We start from the raw sequence: 19721 nt of genomic DNA, 5'->3' as shown, positions 1-19721 counted from the left end.
GAATTTTCCAATAAATTTTGCTAGGTTTTGTTAATAGACGCTGGCGACCAGAAAGCATGCACGAAATACCATATCTGCTCAATTTTCTGCTGTTTATTTCATGTGCTTTGAATAGCGTCGTCAAATTATTTTTACATAAATATATCTGGTGCAGAAGATATCCCTGTAAAACAGCCTTGAAGGTTTCAAGCTGATGGAAAGGCATTTTGTTAATTTCATTTTCATTGTAAATAATACTATGACCACTGTTAGCAATAGCATGGTTTACTTTTCCTATGTGATACAGCCATGTAATGCTTTCAGTACCATTCTTATTAGGTGATTAGAATGTTTCGTTAGCGACTTTGGAACAAATGCACACGTTTATTCATAATTATTTTCTTCGGAGAGTTTTTAAACTTAGTCAAAATTGTTTGAAACATGAATAAAAAAAGCATGTTGCTGAAAGTAAATATATACATAGTTCCTCAAATTCTTAAATCCCGTCAGTTGATACTTCACATCCATCCATCCATCCATCCATCCATCCATCCATCCATCCATCCATCCATCCATCCATCCATCCATCCATCCATCCATCCATCCGTCCATCCGTCCGTCCGTCCGTCCGTCCGTCCGTCCGTCCGTCCGTCCGTCCATCCATCCATCCATCCATCCATGTATGTCATAATTTTTAATGCGTATATTATTCTTGTGTTTTAAATATTGTTATCACTGAAATTAGATTTACATTCACCGGGCGAGTTGGCCGTGCGCGTAGAGGCGCGCGGCTGTGAGCTTGCATCTGGGAGATAGTAGGTTCGAATCCCACTATCGGCAGCCCTGAAGATGGTTTTCCGTGGTTTCCCATTTTCACACCAGGCAAATGCTGGGGCTGTACCTTAATTAAGGCCACGGCCGCTTCCTTCCAACTCCTAGGCCTTTCCTATCCCATCGTCGCCATAAGACCTATCTGTGTCGGTGCGACGTAAAGCCCCTAGCAAAAAAAAAAATGATTTACATTCAATTCAATGAAATTTTTAACAACAATCCAAATATGACAAACCTTGAGGCAATTGTATAGGCTGATGGTGCTTGTGAATAAAAGCGAAACATGTCCCGGTAAGTTAGTGTTGTAACATTACAACTTAGCAACACAAACTGCAATTTGTATTGAAAAGGTGGATCAAAACAACCAACAAATTGTTAGTATATCATTCAGCAGCTTCCCAAGATCTTCTGCAGTCTCAGATAAAATAACAATATCATCAGCAAATCTCAAGGTTTTGATTTCCTCTCCTTGGATTGTGATTCCCTTTCCAAATTCCTCTTTGATTTCCTTTACTGCATGTTCTATGTAAACAGTGAAAAGGACGGGGACAAATTGCAGCCTTGCCTCACTCCTTTCTGGATTGCTGCTTCTTTTTCAAAGCCGTCGATTCTTATCACTGTAGACTGATTTTTATACAGATTGTAGATACTTCTTCGTTCTCGTTATGATACCAATCATCTTCAGAATCTTAAATAGCTTGGTCCAATCAACATTATCGAATGCTTTTTCTAGATCCACGAATGCCATGTGCGTGGGCTTGTCCTTCTTGATTCGATCCTCTAAGATCGGACGTAAAGTCAGGATTGCTTCACGTGTTCCTACATTTCTTCTGAAGCCAAATTGATCTTCTCCCAACTCAGCTTCAACTTGTTTTTCCATTCTTCTGTAAATAATACCTCTTAAAATTTTGCAGGCATGAGATACTAAACTAATGGTGCGGTAGTTTTCACACCTGTCAGCACCGGCTTTCTTGGGAATAGGTATAACAACATTCTGCCGAAAATCGGATGGGACTTCTTCTGTCTCATACATCTTGCACACTACATGGAATAACCTTGCCATGCTGGTTTCTCCTAAGGCAGTCAGTAATTCAAAGGGAATGTCATCAATTCCAGGTGCCTTGTTCCTATTTAGGTCACTCACAGCTCTGTCAAACTCTGACCCCAAAATTGGATCTCCCATTTCATCAGCATCAACAGTCTCTTCTTGTTCCAGAACAAATTATCTACACCTTTACCTTGATACAACTGTTGGATATGCTCCTGCCATCCTTCTGCTTTGTCTTCTTTCCTTAGAAGTGGCTTTCCATCTGAGCTCTTAATATTCATACACCTAGATTTCCTCTCTCCAAAGGTTTCCTTGATTTTCCAGTGTGCAGCATCTACCTTTCCAGAACCATACAACCTTCGACATCCTTGCACTTCTCCTTCAGCCATTCTTCCTTAGCTACCTTGCACTTTCTATCCACTTGATTCTTTAATCGCCTGTATTCTTTTCTGCCCTCTTCATTTCTAGCATTCCTGTATTTTCGTCTTTCATCAATCAGGTCTAGTATCACCTGAGTTATCCACTAATTCTTTGCTGATTTATAGGACTACAAATACAGAATAATTCTAAAAAATAAATAAATTGAAAGTCAAAGAATGGTAATGGCATATTAGAAGAAAGTTATCATAAAGAATTATGTGTATAAAAAGTTCCTGCGCTCTGTAACCCAGCATGGTGAATAATCCAAGTATTTTCTAAGTTCATTGTTGCTGAACTTCATGGTTCTCTCAACGTACTTACGAGCTTTGTTTTAGACCTTAATATTCCTCTGATTGCATGGAATTACGTGTAGTGACAGTGTATTCAAGGAAGGAAATGTTAATCTCTATTGTTCTGTTTTGTATGTAGTCACCGATCTCGATACCTGCAGTCACCTTAGTGCGGCCAGTATCCAATATTCGGGAGATAATGTGTTCGAACCCCTCTGTCGTTAGCCCTGAAGATGGTTTTCGTGGTTTTCTACTTTCACTCCTGTAAAATGCTGGGGCTATTCTGTAATTATGGTCACGGCCGATTCCTTCCAACTCCTAGCCCTTTTCTGTCCCATCGTCACCATGAAACCTATCTGTGTCGGTGCGATGCGAAGCAACTTGAAAAAAATACGTGTCGTCATAGTGTATTTAAAGAAAGAAATGTTACGTTCTGTTTCTCTGATTGTATGGTTCTACGTGTAGTCACAGTGTGTTTTAAAGGGAAATGTTACGCTCTAGTGCTCCCATTGCATGGTATTACATCTAGTTACAGTCGCAGTATATTTAAAGAAGGAAATGTTATATTCTATTTCTCTGATTGTATGATATTACATGTAGCCACAGTGTATTTAAAGAAGGAAATGTAACGTTCTATTTCTCTGATTGTGTGGGATTACATGTAGTCGCAGTGTATTTAAAGAAGGAAATGTAACGTTCTATTTCTCTGATTGTGTGGTATTACATGTAGTCGCAGTGTATTTAAAGAAGGAAATGTTATGCTCTAGTCCTCTGATTTTATGGTATTACATGCAGTCACAGAGTAACCAAAGAAAAACCTCTTACGCTTTATTCGTCTGATTGCATGTAGTGGGCCAGAGTGGCCGTTTGGTGTTTTGAATTTAACGCCCAATCATTTATTTACTATGATAGACAGCAGTCCAAGGGAAAGAGTGCCGATTTCGATTCCCAGTCATGGTGGGGATTTTTTAAGTTTCTCGCAGCTCAAACGTTAGGTGTTTTCAATTAAGCGCACATTTCAAATGCGCAGTCATTTACTTAGCATGATACTCAACAGTCCAAAGTCTCTAGAGTTAAAATCTATAAGCTCGAAATCTTGCAATCAAAAATTCCGTTTCTAAACAGTAAAAACGAACATCGCGTTATGCATCAGCTCAATTAACTCTGCAGTCGCTCAGCTTACAGACCTTGAAGTAGCTTTCTAAAGTTATGTCCCTATGAATAAGGCACATGTATTAAACCTTACACCATCTCTCTAATCCCGTGCCACCATCTTGTTCCAAGTTCAGCTCTGAGCTATAGACCATAGCTCATTTCCATAGGTCTTTTGCCCGTTAGTCCTTTTCCCTTTTCTCATTTTGGCCTTTTGTCATTTAGGCATTTAGCCCTTTTTTCCTTTCGACATTTAGCCCTTTCTCCCTTTTAGCCATTAGCCCTTTTGACCTTTACTCAAGCGCTCAGCTCTAAGACATAAGGACGCCTTTCAACGTTATGCCACTGTGAATAAAGCCTTGAACAACCTCCCTTGTCCCATCAGTACAGTGTGTAGCCGCGATCTTGTTCCGAGTTCAGCTTCTAACGTTACGCCCCACAATGAATAAAGCACATGTATTTAGCCTTATACCATATCCCTACCCCCATCAGTAAAATAGCTTCCAACATTACGGCACCTCCTGGCGTAAGGTTAAGCCAGTACTTTTAGCATGGATGTAGGGATGGGCAACCGGTTAGGTCAACGCATGGTCAGTTTAAGGTTAAGCCTGCGCTTTTATTCAGGGTGTAGGTAAGGGCAACCTGTTAGGGTAAAGCCTGGTCAGCGTAAGCTTAAGCCTGCAATTTTCGCCATTGTGTGAGTTAGGTTAGGTTAAGCGTGGTCAGCGTAACGTTAGACCTGCACTTTTAAGCTGTTAGTTCTGGCATCGAATATAACCCAACTACAGCTACTAACATTGGGAGCGAGATTTCTAGGTCCTAACGGGTGGGTAGACGATAGGGGATTTGCGCTCAGCTGGCCTTCACTTGGACTGAAGTGGTACGTATATGCTAGCAGGTTTATAGGGAGGTATATTCAGGGAAACGGGTTGGACTAGGGAACGGTGGTAAGGGTACAGGGCGCTTACATTCTTATGCGGTGAGCCTGGGAGGTTAGATTAGGTTTAGTTAACGAGTGGTCAACGAAACCTTTGGCTTGCATTTTTGTGCAGTTAATCCGTGTATCGAACTTGAAGTCTGCTAGGTTAGGCTTACACTCGTATGCGGTTAGACCGGATGTTGAACTGTTAATTCCTTAGGTTAAGCTTGTACTCTTAGTCTTCGAATTAGGGTCTGTACGATTAACCCCCTTAGGCCTGATGTCGAACCCGGAGTCTGTGAGGTTAAGCTTGGACACATAGCCAGCGTAAGCCCATGTGAGGTTAAGAGCGCGTTCATAGCTAACATCTCGCACCGCGCTGTGACGTCACCCACCGGATCAGGCCTCTTCCAGGGCCCAGCGAATACCGGATGCCGCCGAATCATCCAACTATACCTACTAATACTGGGAGCTAGATTTCTAGGCCCTAACGGGTGGGTAGACGATAGGGATCTGTGCTCAGCTGGCCTTCACTTGAACTGCAGTCTTACGTATAAGTTAGAATCTTTATAGGGAGGTATATTCAGCGAAACGGGTTGGACTAGGGAGCGGTGATAAGGTTACATGAATCTGGAAGTCAAGTAGCGAAGACTACTAATACAACTTCCCCGTGAGGAGGCTACCACAAGGACAAAGTATTTCGACTACACAATATTATACCTTCGAAGTCATTGGTGAACTTGCAAATGTGCCAGATAGAAATAACGACAATCACAAGGCTCAGGCATAAATTTGGAATGTGGCGTGATGTACGGTCCGTCAAATGCTGTAGTCCTATAGATGATTGCGGAGTATGATTATTGAACCTCGCATTGCGGCGATAGCGATGTCGTGAAGTCGTGCCCGGTTGAGACAGAGAAAATACCATATCTGTACTAGAAATTTAGGGATTGTGCTTCGAGCTCCGATCATGAATCCATAAGTTAGTGTTAAACTGTAGAAGTATTGTAGAGAAGGGGATAGATTTAAGTAATATATATACTTGCCAGTTATTTTAATAGCAGCTGAATCGTGGTTGAGAAGTGATATCATTGTTGCAGAAATTTTCGTATGGAACTGGAGTGCTTATCGTAGAGACAGACTGGAATGGGGGTGGGTATCATTGTGGTGAAAGAGAAATTTGTAAGGTACAAAGTAGTTAAAGACACATGAAATTCTACGTGTGAGGCTCATCTCTAAAAGCAATAAGCAACTTGATATTTTTGGAGTGTACAGACCTGGAAGTGGTGGTGCAGACGCTGATTCAGAATTATTTGATAAGATATCACTTATGTAGGTAGCGATACGAAAAGGCACGTGATTCCAGTTGGTGATTTCAATTTACCAAATGTCAACTGGGAAGGTAATGCGAACGACAGGATGCATGACCAACAAATGACAAATAAGTTAATCTTGGAAGGACGGCTGAATTAGAAAGTGATGGAAATAACTAGAAGGAAGAATATTCTGGAAGTTGTGCTGGTAAAACCAGATGAGCTCTATAGAGAAACTGAAGTAATAGATACTATTGGTGATCAAGAAGCTGTTTTTTGTTGTGTTTAAAAAATGTTATAGAAAGGAAAGTCGTAAAAGTTGGACTATTACTCAGTACCATATGGTTGATATGGCAGGCATGAGGGTTTAACAAAAAGTAATTATTATTGGTGGGAAAGGACAAACAAACATGTAAACAGACTGTGAGATGGGTTTAAAGCAATTGTTGAGGAATGTGAAAACAGGTATGTAGGCATGTACGTTTAAATTTGTAAGGAATGGTAAAGTCGCGCTATATTATAACAGAGAAATAAAGAGACTAGAAAGGACGTACATATGGGAAAGACATAGTTAGAAATGGGTGTGGAAGTAGGGAGAAATTGAAGGAACTTACTAGGAAATTGAATCTAGTGAAGAAGTCAGCTACGGATAACATAACGGCAACCATAATTGGCAGCCATACACATTTTAGTGATAAATGGAAGGGTATATATAGGTACTTTAAAGCAGAAAGAGGTTCCAATAAAAACATTCCATGAATCATTAATGAACAAGAGGTGTGTATATGTGAGGGTATACGGAAGGCAGAAGTATTCAGTCAGCGGTCGCAAGGATTGTTGGTTAAAAGGATAATGTCCAGATAGAGGAGGTGACTAATACTAACGAAGTATTGTAATTTACCTAGGATAACAAAGATATTTACAATGAGATAAACAATTTGAAAACTAGAAAAGCAACTGGAATTGATAAGATTTCTGGGGATATACTAAAGACAATGGGTTGGGATATAATATAATATCTGGAGTATTTATTTGATTACTGTTTACATGAAGGAGCTATATCAAATGAATGGTGAGTTGCTATATTTGCCGGTGTGTTTAAATGAAAGGGTAATAAACATAAAGCCGTAAATTACAAGCCAGTGAGTTTGGTATGTGTTTCATATACGGTTTGGGAAATCATTATTTCTCATTATATTAGACATGTTTGCGAAATTCATAACTGGCTCGATAGAAGACAATTCGGGTTTAGGAAAGGTTATTCCACTGAAGCTCAACTTGTAGGATTCCAGCGAGTTGAAGCTGGCATCTTAGATTTATGAGGAAAAATGAGCTGTATCGCAGTTGACCAATCTAAGGTATTTGATGGTGTAGATCATGGGACGCTCCTGGCAGAGATGTTTGTAATTGGACTAGATAAAAGAGTGACTGAATGGGTGGCTATATTTCTAGAAAATAGAACTCAGAGAATAAGAGTGTGTAAAGCATTATCTGATCCTGTAATCGTAAAGGGATGAATTCCTCAAGGCAGTGTTTCTGAACCTTATACGTATAAACGATGATGATACCTAACGTCTAAGGTCACGGGCCCCTGTATGTATAAATTATATTATTAAAGAACTAGAAGCGGAGATAAGGCTTTTTGCGGATGTTGTTCTACTGTACAGAGGAAAAAATTTGTTACACGATTGTGAGCAATCGCAAATAGACCTTGATAATGTTGTGAGATGGACAGCAGGAAATAGTATGATGATAAACGGGGTTGAAAGTCAGGTTGTGAGTTTCACTAATAGGAAAAGTCCTTTCAGTTTCAATTACTGAGTTGATGGGGTAATAATAATTTCGTGTGGCTATTTCTAGCCGAGTGCAGCCCGTAACTGCGTGTTATTGGTGGAGGATAGTGTTATGTGTGGTGTGTGAGTTGCAGGGAAGTTGGGGACAGCACAAACACCCAGCCCCCGGTGGAATTAACCAATGAAGGTTAAAATCCCCGACCCGGCCGGGAATCGAACCCGGGACCTTCTAAACCGAAGGCCAGTACGCTGACCATTCAGCCAACGAGTCGGACAGTTGTTGGGGTGAAAGTTCCTTTTTGCTTTACGTCGCACCGACACAGATAGGTCTTATGGCGACAGGAAAGTTAAGTAAGACAAGGAGGGTAGGGGATATCATGAAGTGGCTAGGAGTGAGAAGGAAGTGGACTAATCAGGGCTACAGACAGTGGAGTTCGAATCCACTGTCTCCGGAATGGAGACTCACAGCTACGTCACCCAAACCGCGCGGCCACTTGCTCGGTAAAGTTCGGGATCGCTGCAAGGTGTTAATAGAAGGAAACATGTTCATTGGGGTAACCACATAAATGGGATTGTAAATAAAGGGTACAGAGCTCTTCGCATGGTTATGAGGAAATTCATGGTTTGTATTTATAGTAAGGATGTAAAGGAGGGGGCATATATGACCCTGGTAGGACCTGAACTAGAGTATGGTTCCAGTGTATGGGGACATCAGTAGGATTACTTGATTCGAGAACTGGAAAAAATTGAGAGAAAACAGCTCGATTTGTTCTGGGTGATTTCCGGCAAAACAGTAGCGTTACGAAAAAGTTGCGGTGTTTGGACTGGGAAGACTTGGGGAAGGGAGACGAGCTGCTCGACTAAGCGGTACTTTCCGAACTGTCGGTGGAAAGATGGCGTGGAATGACATTGGTAGACTAATAAGTTTGAGTGGTGTTTTTAAAGGTAGAAAAGATCACAATATGAAAGTAAACTTGGAATTCAGGAGGACAAATAGGGGCAAATAGTCGTTAATAGGAATAGGGTTTGGGGATTGCAATAATTTACCAACGGTTATGTTCAATAAATATCCAAATTTAGGAAGAGGGTTTGGGGATTGCTAAAATTTACCAACGGTTGTGTTCAATAAATGTCCTATTTTTTAACAATTATTTAATGAGAGACGAGGTAAACAAGAGATAAATACAGATCAGTGATGATTGATTAATTGATTGATAGGAATGGTCTCTGATCAATGATTGCATTGCCTACTTCTCTCAATGAAGGCAAAGAATTCAGACACATTTTAGCAATAGGTACGAACTCTGAACATACATTGTGTGTTTTTTCATTATTGGTAAGTAGCTTATCTCTTCATCCTTTCGATGGGGAGAGGGATGGGTTGTCTAATGAAGCCAGACAGAAATAATAATCTTGCCTTTTACTCCTGCTCCTTAACTAGGCCTACTTGGTAAAGTATTTAGAATACACTGTCGGACATAAAACATGGTACACTCGTTTTTTCCCTTATTGGAACTTCATGAAACCATCACGTTGGTGATTATTGTTTTAAAGGGAATTGCGAGAATGCTTTGCTCAAGTTTACGGAATTGAACTCTTGAACGTCGGACTGAGTGGCTCAGACGGTTGAGGCGCTGGCTTTCTGATCCCAACTTGGCAGGTTCGATCCTGGCTCAGTTCTGTGGTATTTGAAGGTGCTCAAATACGTAAGCCTCGTGTTTATAGATTTACTGGCACGTAAATGAACTCTTGAGGGACAACATTCCGGCATCTCGGCGTCTCCGAAAACCGTCAAAAGTAGTTAGTAGAACGCAGAAATAATAACACTAGATATTAGAATCCTTGCAGAGTCGGCTGACATTTAAGAGTGCTCGAATAGCAGAGACCTGTGTGAGGAGATATAGAGATTATGTTATAATATACTGTACATTTCACGAGTTAGAGAGGCATTAACACGTTACAGTAACGAATAATCTCGTAGTTTAACGTGACTGTCGATATCGTGGCCATAGCCACGTGATTACCATTTTTATGTGAAATGCAAAGCAAAGAAATATTATTTAATATTTCAAAACTCCAGGAAGCATCGGTCGGGATTGGTTTCGTTGCCTTCCTCTTTTAATACTACTACTACTACTACTACTACTACTACTAACAAATATAATAGATCGTCCGTCATATGGTATGTTAAAGGAATGGGAATCATCGTAGAGAACTCATCTTAGATATCCGATAGGCACAGGTCCACTGTCTGGCACATTTGTTGTCTGGGTTCAGATAAGTTATAATAATGTTATAGGTTCTACATCCCACTAACTGCTTTTGGAGTTCTAGGTGACACCGAGGTGACAGAGATTTTTGCTAGCAGGAGTTCTTTTACTTGGAGGTAAATATATCGAAACGGCTGACCTTACCACCAGACTAAGCCGGGATCGGGCGGGTCAACTTGGTCTCAGAAATCCAAAGCTCTACCATGTGAGCAACTCAAACTGGCCCTTTATAGATTAAAGTAGTTTGTACTTCAGAATGCAATGACTATGAAATATGCCTTTTTGTTGTAAGTTAAATCCATATTGAGTATTTTTCGTTGGAAACTAAATTCACTACATCTACTGATATCCCTGGAATGGAGTACATGCTCTTTGATACGAAGGTAGGATTAAACTAGCGGAGCCTAATCTCTGGTTAAACACTTGTGTAACACAAAAGCTGCGTGACTATGAGACCTTCGTGCACCACTGCCTTGCCCGCTTAGAATACTAGAGGAAGAATACTTACACCTGATGTCTGTTCATTTCAGTTACCACACTACCTAATCTCGTATATCAACTACCCTAGAATTCATAGCTTTACTTTGAGTTTTAAGTATGTTGTTTCCTAAATCATGGTGTACTTACTCGAGAAACAATGTTTTGTGTTTTGAGTCATAAGCCCAAGAGCTGCTAGGAGCCTCATTCTCCATCAGCGATAAAAAAACTCGAGAACTTACAAAGTACTATGTCTAAGGAGACGCACTAACAACGAGGCACCATGCTCTGTACATCACCGATTTATTTGCGCTTTGCAGATATGAAGCGACATTTCTAACGATTTAAAGTGATACAAAATGTAGGGTGCCAATAATCCGGCCGTTTGGCTGAATGGTCAGCGTTGAGTCCTTCGGTTCAGACGGTCCTTGGTTTGATTCCTGAAAGGGCTGGGGATTTTAGTAGCGTAAGTTTATTTCATCTGACCTGGGAACAGGGTGTTTGCGTTTGTCCCAATCAACACGACACGACGCGGCGCGACACGACGCGACACGACGCGACACGACACGACACGACACGACACGACGCGACACGACACGACACGACACGACGCGACACGACACGAAGTGCCGACCACAAAAGTTGGGAAAAAGGCCAGGAAGAATAATACTAATTTAGGGTGTCAATAACACCCCTCCCAAGTTTAGAAATATTCACGATTATTGTTCTATTCGACAAGCGTAGGCTATGTGCTGGAGCCGGGTTTCATCCTCTCCATTCCTACTATCATACGGTACGTCTTTCATTTTATCTCACTAACTCCACTGATGTGGTTGACATCAGAATGGTCGTAAAAACTCACAGCGGAGATTCATCCCAATTCATACACGACCCCGCAGAAAACGGGACAAGTTTTGGACACACACACAAACACACACGCGCGCGCGTATATTATAAACGGTATGTCAACTATATATAACGAATACTATACCGGTGTCTAACGGAAGCTGTGTGAAAAGACGCAGGGATCACATTTTACGGACCCTGGTTCGAAATTCGATGCCCGCGAATGTTTTTTTCTCCAATAATTAAAATATTTGCTATTTGTTAAATTCATTTTTGTTTCATAACTCTTACTATTGGAGCTCATTTTCTTTCTTAAGGTACTTTTCATTATTTTTAAACATATTATATTGTTTTATTCATAATCAATCTAATTATAGTACATAATAAACATGAACATAAAAATACACGAATTTGTGTAGTTTTTATCAAATGGCTACTGCATTTTAGTTTATTCTGTACATTTTTCACAAGAACAAGGACAATTAAGATTTTATAATATATTATGTGGCAATATTTGGAAAATTCAGTGATCCTTTGATAAAAACAACTACATACAAGCTTGTGTTGCGTTAATTTCATTTTATACTGTAAATGCAATGGCAACAATAATAGTAAATGCCTTTAAAGAAGTTGAAATGTGCTATAAAATGACAGTTAACTTCTAATAATTTTGGAACACAAATAAACTTAATAAATAACAAATATAGTTATAATTAACGACAAAAACATTCGTGGGAAATGGGGGTTCGAACCTGGGTTCGTAAATCAATTCCTGTGTCTTATCACGGAGCTGCGTAATGCATAGGTGTAGCCTTCCATTGACACGACACCATTTTCAGCACTCGTGAATATCCCGAAAATTGCGGGTTATTGGCACCCTAAACTCTATATACTGTACTTCTAAACCATGATTTCACCTCTCCAAAATGCAAGTAAATCGGTGCCTCCTTGTGTGCCAGCAGCCTCTTGCAAAAGATGGTCAGTTCCTTTAATATTAACAAGAAAACATACAGTTTTAAGTGCTTCTTGTTTTCGTCATCATAGCCACACGTTTTCCGGCTTTATATGAACTCCGAGTCGCAGGGACATATAAATTCCCCATGTATTGTCGGGATCGTCGGTAGATGCAAAGTGGGTCTCGGCCCATAGATGGCGATGGCTGGTCCGTGGTCCAAGAGCTCTGCACTCTGACCGTCCAACCGAGCAGAGGAGGGGTGGCCGCGACTCTAACGTGGCTGTGCGCCTTTGCATTCGGGATTCGGGAGACGGTACAGGACTTCGCCTCACGGCTGGCCCCAACCGTCGGCTGTCCTGAGAATGGTTTTCCGTGGTTTTCCATTCTCCTGCACTAAGGCGAATGTCGGTACAGTTCCTAGTATAGGCCACGGCCGCCAACTCCCCCACCTTCTCCATGCATCTCCTTCATCCTAACAAATCTGGCGGTTGAGAGACGGCGTCACCGTCTAAGAGGACTACCTCCTCTTCATGGGAAGAATAAAAACATTTCAGTAGTAGTAGTAGTAGTAGTAGTAGTAGTAGTAGTAGTAGTAGTAGTTGTCGTGATTCAAACCACGGACGCCTTGATGGGAAGCTACTGAAGTGATCAGTCGGCTGTTGTGTCATCTGTTCAATTCCTTCCTTCCTTCCTTCCTTCCTTTTATTTCAGTTTTGATAAACAATGCGTTCACCAACCAGTATGAAATGTTTACGTAGCTAATTTTTCTGCATTGCCAAGTGAGGTACACTGTCTAGCAAGAAAAACATCCGGCAAGACCTCAGCCAGAGAAAATAACTTTTATTTTCTTGAAATCCTGAGCTGGAGACTCACTCGCTAATTACGTACAAACACGTCTCTGCTCTTGGATTCATCAAGAGAAATGGGTTCTTTGAAATACAAAAGTGGAATGCCGTGCAGATTTGGTAATGCTATTTCCTTATCATCCCTTCAATTTCTAGATAATTTAAGAGAAGTCCGGGTATCGGGATTTAGCATCACAGCAGTAGTTTTAAGTGCCGGAAGCCTATGGCATGGCGTTATTTCTTTGAAAAACTCTCGAAGAGATTAATCTGTCGTGTTGGGTTTTTATAACCGGATGCCGTTCCTGACGTCAACCTCGAATGACGTGATATATGAAAGTAGGAAGGGAGAGGTTGAAACCCGGTGCCGGCTCATAGCGTACTCCTGTCGAATAGCACCAAGGGGTCTGCTCAAGTCTTAACGCCCCCTTCTGGCGGACGAATCACCATCAACAGCGTCATATGCCCTCACTCCATATGAACACTGCGGAGAGGTTTGGCATTTAATCCAGGCTTCTGGAACCCAATCTAGTGATTAGCAATTATATATCACCACCTCCCCTCCCTGCCGGCCAACATTCTGATGGTAAAATTTGTTTTAAACGAACGGGACTCGAACCGAGTAACCACGGTATCAGACCGTTTAGACTCCAACGCCTTAATGATAATATAATGTAATATAATGTAATTGGTGATTGGTGAAAGCGTAAGGCAAAAATTCAATAAATTAATAATACCACGCAAGGTGAAGCAAGTACCAATGGAAGCCATAGTTAAGCAGGCCGTACAAGAAGCGCTGAGCAGCAAGGAGACACTTGGCACGCTTGTAAACCTTATCCAAGACCAGGTAACAAAGTCAGTTATTGATCAATTAAAGGAGACTATTAATTTTAATACGAGTGTAATTGAAGAACTTAGGAGGGCTCTGGAAGAGCGGCACAAAACAATCAGTGATCTGAAAACTGAACTGCAGGATAAAACTGACTGTTTGGAACAATATCAAAGAAGGCAGTGCGTACGTGTGTTCGGTATACCGGAAACTGCTGACGAGAACACTGACAACTTAGTTCTAGACATTGCGAAAGAAATCGGGGTCAGTCTTTCCGTGGATGACATTGATAGGTCTCGCAGGGTTGGGAAAAACCAGAACGGGCGTCCGCGACCTATAATTGTCAAGTTTGTATCATACCGTAAGAGAAACGCTATGTTCACGAACAAAAAGAAACTTAAGGGCTCGAATAAAACCATCCGCGAGAAACCAACTCCAGCAAGACTCCGAATTCTTCAGGACGCATTCGCAAAATTGACCGTCCAGAACGTATGGTTTAGAGATGGGATTATATATGTAAAACATGGGAACCGAAAAATAGCCATTACTAATCGTTCAGATTTGAAGAGTATTCACTAGCCATGAGCAGACTCTCTGCAATATAATGACCGCCATAGTTATTTTAGTTCACTTAAGTTAATTTTCCGCATAGTTGTAGTGTTAATTTAGGTGCTATTCTTATAGTTGTAGTAGGTACTTCTTACTATCAATTGTCATAATTTAACGTTCAAGTTGACAGCATTAAGCAACCAGAAAACAAATGTCTCTAATTTCAGCCTACTTTCACCATTGTCCCAGGCAGGTCATTATCCCGTCGTGCCAGCCCCCTCGAAGAATACCGCACCGGGCGAGTTGGCCGTGCGCGTAGAGGCGCGCGGCTGTGAGCTTGCATCCGGGAGATAGTAGGTTCGAATCCCACTATCGTCAGCCCTGAAAATGGTTTTCCGTGGTTTCCCATTTTCACACCAGGCAAATGCTGGGGCTGTACCTTAATTAAGGCCACGGCCGCTTCCTTCCAACTCCTAGGCCTTTCCTATCCCATCGTCGCCATAAGACCTATCTGTGTCGGTGCGCCGTAAAGCCCCTAGCAAAAAAAAGAAGAATACCGCTAACCGTATCAAAGACATTCTTGCGCCCTACCCTACTTCTCTACAAATAGCACATGTCAATACACAGAGCATTGTCCCACATTTCTCAGAATTCTCCGAAATATTTTCAACCTGTAATCTGCATGCTATAATGATTTCAGAATCATGGCTGCTTCAGTCTATCCCTTCAGCACTGGCTAAAACGAGTGGATACACTTTAATTAGGAACGATAGAGAAGGAAAGCCTGGAGGCGGAGTCGGAAGATTCATACGTGACGATTTGAAATACAAGGTAATATTCAAATCGCCAAGTGAATACTCTCACAGACCGGAGTTCTTGTTCGTAGAAATTGAATTCGTGGTACGAAGTGTTTACTCGGTGTCGTGTGTCGCCCACCGAAGACCGGAAACACAACGGAACTAGAGGAAGCCCTACAGGATTTAATATCCAAGTATGAACACATGGTTTTAATGGGAGATTTTAACACTGGCCTGACAAATGCAACTACTGAAACTAGGCGACTAACATGCATGTTTGAATCCATTAATATGACAATTCCGCTCTTACAACCCACACACCATGTTGCAACCTAGCACGCACTCCTTGACCTAGTCGTTGTAAACAATAAAGACCGTATATTGTCACATGGACAGACGCCTGTGCCAGGCCTTTCCCGCCATGATATGATTTACGCTGCATACTCTTTGAAGTGTCCAAAATACAAGCCTAAGATAATCACATACAGAGATTTCAAAAATTTGAACGAAGAAGCCCTCATTGAGGACGCTCTGAGCACACCATGGCACACAGTTCAGTATATAAAGGACATTGACGACAAAGTATCTCATTTTAACAAACTTCTCTTAACTTTATACGATAGACATGCCCCATTACGTACTGCTCGAGTAAAACGACCTTCTAACCCTTGGCTCAATCAAGAAATTCTTGATTAAATGAAAGACAGAGACGTAGCCTATAGCTACTATGTGAAATATCCAACACAGGACAATTTCGAGAAATATAAAAGACTCCGAAATTAAACAACGCAGATGATAAGAAACGCTAAACTACGCTACTCGTACGAAGTTTTAAATACACATAACTCGGCAGCTGTATGGGAAACTTTCCGCGATATGGGTCTAAATAAAACAAAGACAAAGGATAGTAACTGTAATGTACCTTTGGACGATCTGAATAATTATTTTAGCTCAAGAAACGTCCAGACGAACGGAAATACCAAGAGAGCCACTATTGACAAAATATCTTCAAAGAGAAAGCATGGTGGAGAAACATTCTACTTCTCTCACATGACTCCAGGTGATGTAAAGAGCGCCCTCAATGACATAAAATCAGGGTCTACTGGACACGACGGAAAAAACCTGTTCCTTTTAAGAAAAATTCTAGACATCATTCTTCCTACAATAACGCACATTATTAACACCTCTCTTATGACGGGAATCTTTCCTGAGAACGGGAAAAATGCCATCTTCAGACCCTTGCTGAAAAATAGTACCCCTATAACCTTTGGCGATTACCGGCCTGTTAGTATCATCTCTATATTAGGAAAAGTACTGGAAAAACTAGTACACAAACAAATGGCAGACTATCTCTTACATCATAACTTACTCGACAGATATCAATCAGGATTAAATCGAATTACAGTACCAACACAACATTAGTAAAAGTAACTAACGACATTCAGCTAGCAATGGATAACGGACAGATGACAATTCTAATTCTTCTCGACCTTACAAAGGCATTTGACTGCGTAGACAAAGACATTTTACTAGCCAAATTAGAAACGATGAAATTTTCTAATGTATTATGCTGGGTACTTTCCTATCTCAGGGGACGTAAACAATGTGTGTCAGTGGGAGGCAATATGTCTAGATGGATAAATACTGAGGTGGGGGTGGCACAGGGTGGGGTGTTATCACCGCTTCTGTTCTCCCTATACATGAATGACCTATCAGAACAACTGACGAACTGTAAATATCACTTATACGCAGACGACATCCAATTGTATATTCATACCAAGCCGAATGACTTACGAGCAGCAACCATGAAATTAAACGAATACTTATTTAACATTAACGAAAGGACTGGTAGCCACTGCCTGAAGGTAAACCCATTAAAATCGCAAGCCATCATAATAGGATCTAAAAAAGCGCATGCCAAGTTAGAATGTGTCAATATACCGGTTATCAAGATCAATGAAACACCTATAACACTGAAAGACTCCGTTAAGAACTTTGGAATAATTTTTGATAAGTATTTAACTTGGTCAGAGCACGTAACAAAAATCTGTCAACGTGTATTCGGCTCATTACACTCACTACACAAACTGAGGGACTTTCTTCCTGTCAAAACCAGGAAACTGCTCGTTCAGGGACTAATACTACCAATATTTGATTATGGTGACGTAGTCTATAATAACATCAGTTATTCACTTGGTTCTAATCTTCAACGGGCGCATAATGCCTGCAGTCGATTCATTCTAAACGTTCCACTCCATTCCCACGTCAGCCCATCCCTCCATCAGCTGTCCTGGTTAAGATTATGCGATAGACGTAAGCACCATGCTGTTTCTCTTCTGCACAAAATACTGCGAACAGGTAAACCATACTACCTGAGAATAGATTTCAGCCAGCTCTTTCCCTCAGGTAGAACACCCGCAAGGTCATCAACACGATCCCTGTTGTCCATCCAAATTCACCACAGTAGGATGTATAACAACTCATTTTTACCGGGGACCATAAGTTCCTGGAATTCCCTCCAGGATGAAATTAGAGACATAAGCAACCTAAAGGTATTCAAAAGAATGTGCTGGAACGTTTATCTATATTCAGAATAATTCACTCCAAGAAGTACCCTCAAATGTTAGATTAAGTCAAATGAATAAAATGTAAATGTAAGATTAGTAACATTGACAGTTTTCGAGGTATAGTTTTAATAATAGTAAATACTATAAATTCATTTTAAAATGTGTAAAAACAAATTATGATACTTTACATTTCAGTTAAATTACATTTAACGTTAATTTTAAATTATATTAAACCTATTTTTAATTTTAAGTCGTTATAATGTTCTTTTTACACAGGTGTACAATTATATGGTGTGCCATAATAGCAGGCTTCATAGCCTGAGCCCCGCCATGTAGAGACAGCCATTAATATAATATAATATAATATAATATAATATAATATAATATAATATAATATAATATAATATAATATAATATAATATAATATAATATAATATAATATAATATAATATGTCCGAATGCTTGGCTGAATGATCAACATTGAGGCCTTCGGTTCAGAAAATCTTGGGTTCGATTCCAGGCCGAGCCAGGGATATTAATCGTGTCTGGTTAATTACTCTGACTCGCAGACTGTGTGTTCCAGCACACTCCTCTCCATATTCACATAAAAAAACATAACACACCGCACCACACCACACTAACAACCACCACAGAAACACGCAATAGCGAATATATCCCTCCACATACGGTTGGTGTCAGGAAAGGCAGTAAAACAGGGTCAAATCCACATATGAGACAGTTCGCACCCACAACCCCACTAGGGCGTGGGAAAAGTGGTAGAAGAAGGAAAATGTTATAATATAAAATTAATTTTCGTTCCAGGTGAAACAGCACGGGCGTTCACATCGACACCAACTCCAGAAATGCAGGTAAGTGCACATCTTCTGCTCATAACAATCTATCCATAATACAGAATGGTCCTTCAGTCCTTTACAATTAACTTCCATGAAGCCGGCAGTTTATAGACCACCTGATAATATCGGTCCCCGTTCCTATACAGGACTAGAACAACAATGTAATTGGGTTTAAGTTTGAAAATAAAGACAAGTTCATTAGCGCAAATTATAATTCAGTGAATGGAAATCTAATCAATTCATTCAACGGTCATAGTTGCGATTAACGCGTTAGAACTGGAAGCGCACATTAAGCCTGCGAACATATACCGTATAGTCTGAGTACTTAAACCGAGTGTCAAGCCTCGCACTAACTACGGCCGCAAAAGCGGGCACCGATAACAATGAGCCAAGCTGAGACAGGTTCAAATCCCAGGCTGTACCCTTCATTGTTACCTCTTTTATTGCGCGTATAGTACGGGCACATTCCTGCTAATTTCCAAAGACTGGCTTCTTATTTGGCCCTGAATAGTCAGTTTGTATCCGACGTTACGTAGCGCCGTTGTGAAATCATGAGTCATGTGAAAAGAGGACAGTTGATAAACTTTTCTCTCGGAGTGTCGAAGTCAGATTGTGGAGATCCAGATGTAAAAATCGATGGTACAGTTGAAATTCATCGTTATGTAATATTCGTATAACAGATGACCGAGTGATGTTACCCTGTTGTACAAAGTGCCTGTGTACCACTATGAGGGGCATTCTGGAGATCGACAACGACAACCTCTACATTTTGTTCAGATATTATAGGAGTATCTCTAATAGTCTCTCTGATAGGAGGTTTCGCAGTTCCCCAGTTGCACAATGACTTCGTTCAAGGCTCAGAAATGTATTGACTGTCTATTTTCTTCTTTCAGGAATTCGCTTGTTATACACGTGTTGTGACTGTGATGACATTTGCTATGATTTTGAAAGTATGAATAACGTATCAACGTAGTCGTGACTGGAATATAT

General features: G+C 40.7%; 1 long non-coding RNA gene across 1 annotated transcript in view; it reads left to right on the top strand.

Moving 5' to 3' along the window:
• The window catches only part of LOC136863093 (uncharacterized), a 104823-nt gene extending 86076 nt beyond the window's left edge, over positions 1–18747 (top strand). The window contains exon 3 of the long non-coding RNA XR_010859144.2: positions 18700–18747. This is a non-coding gene — a long non-coding RNA (uncharacterized lncRNA). The remainder of the gene's footprint in view (positions 1–18699) is intronic.
• Positions 18748–19721: the final 974 nt, after the last annotated feature.

Source organism: Anabrus simplex, chromosome 2 (assembly GCF_040414725.1).
Source record: "Anabrus simplex isolate iqAnaSimp1 chromosome 2, ASM4041472v1, whole genome shotgun sequence".
NCBI lineage: Eukaryota > Metazoa > Arthropoda > Insecta > Orthoptera > Tettigoniidae > Anabrus > Anabrus simplex.
Note: the sequence above shows the minus strand (reverse complement) of the source record. Positions and strands in the feature narration are given on the sequence as shown.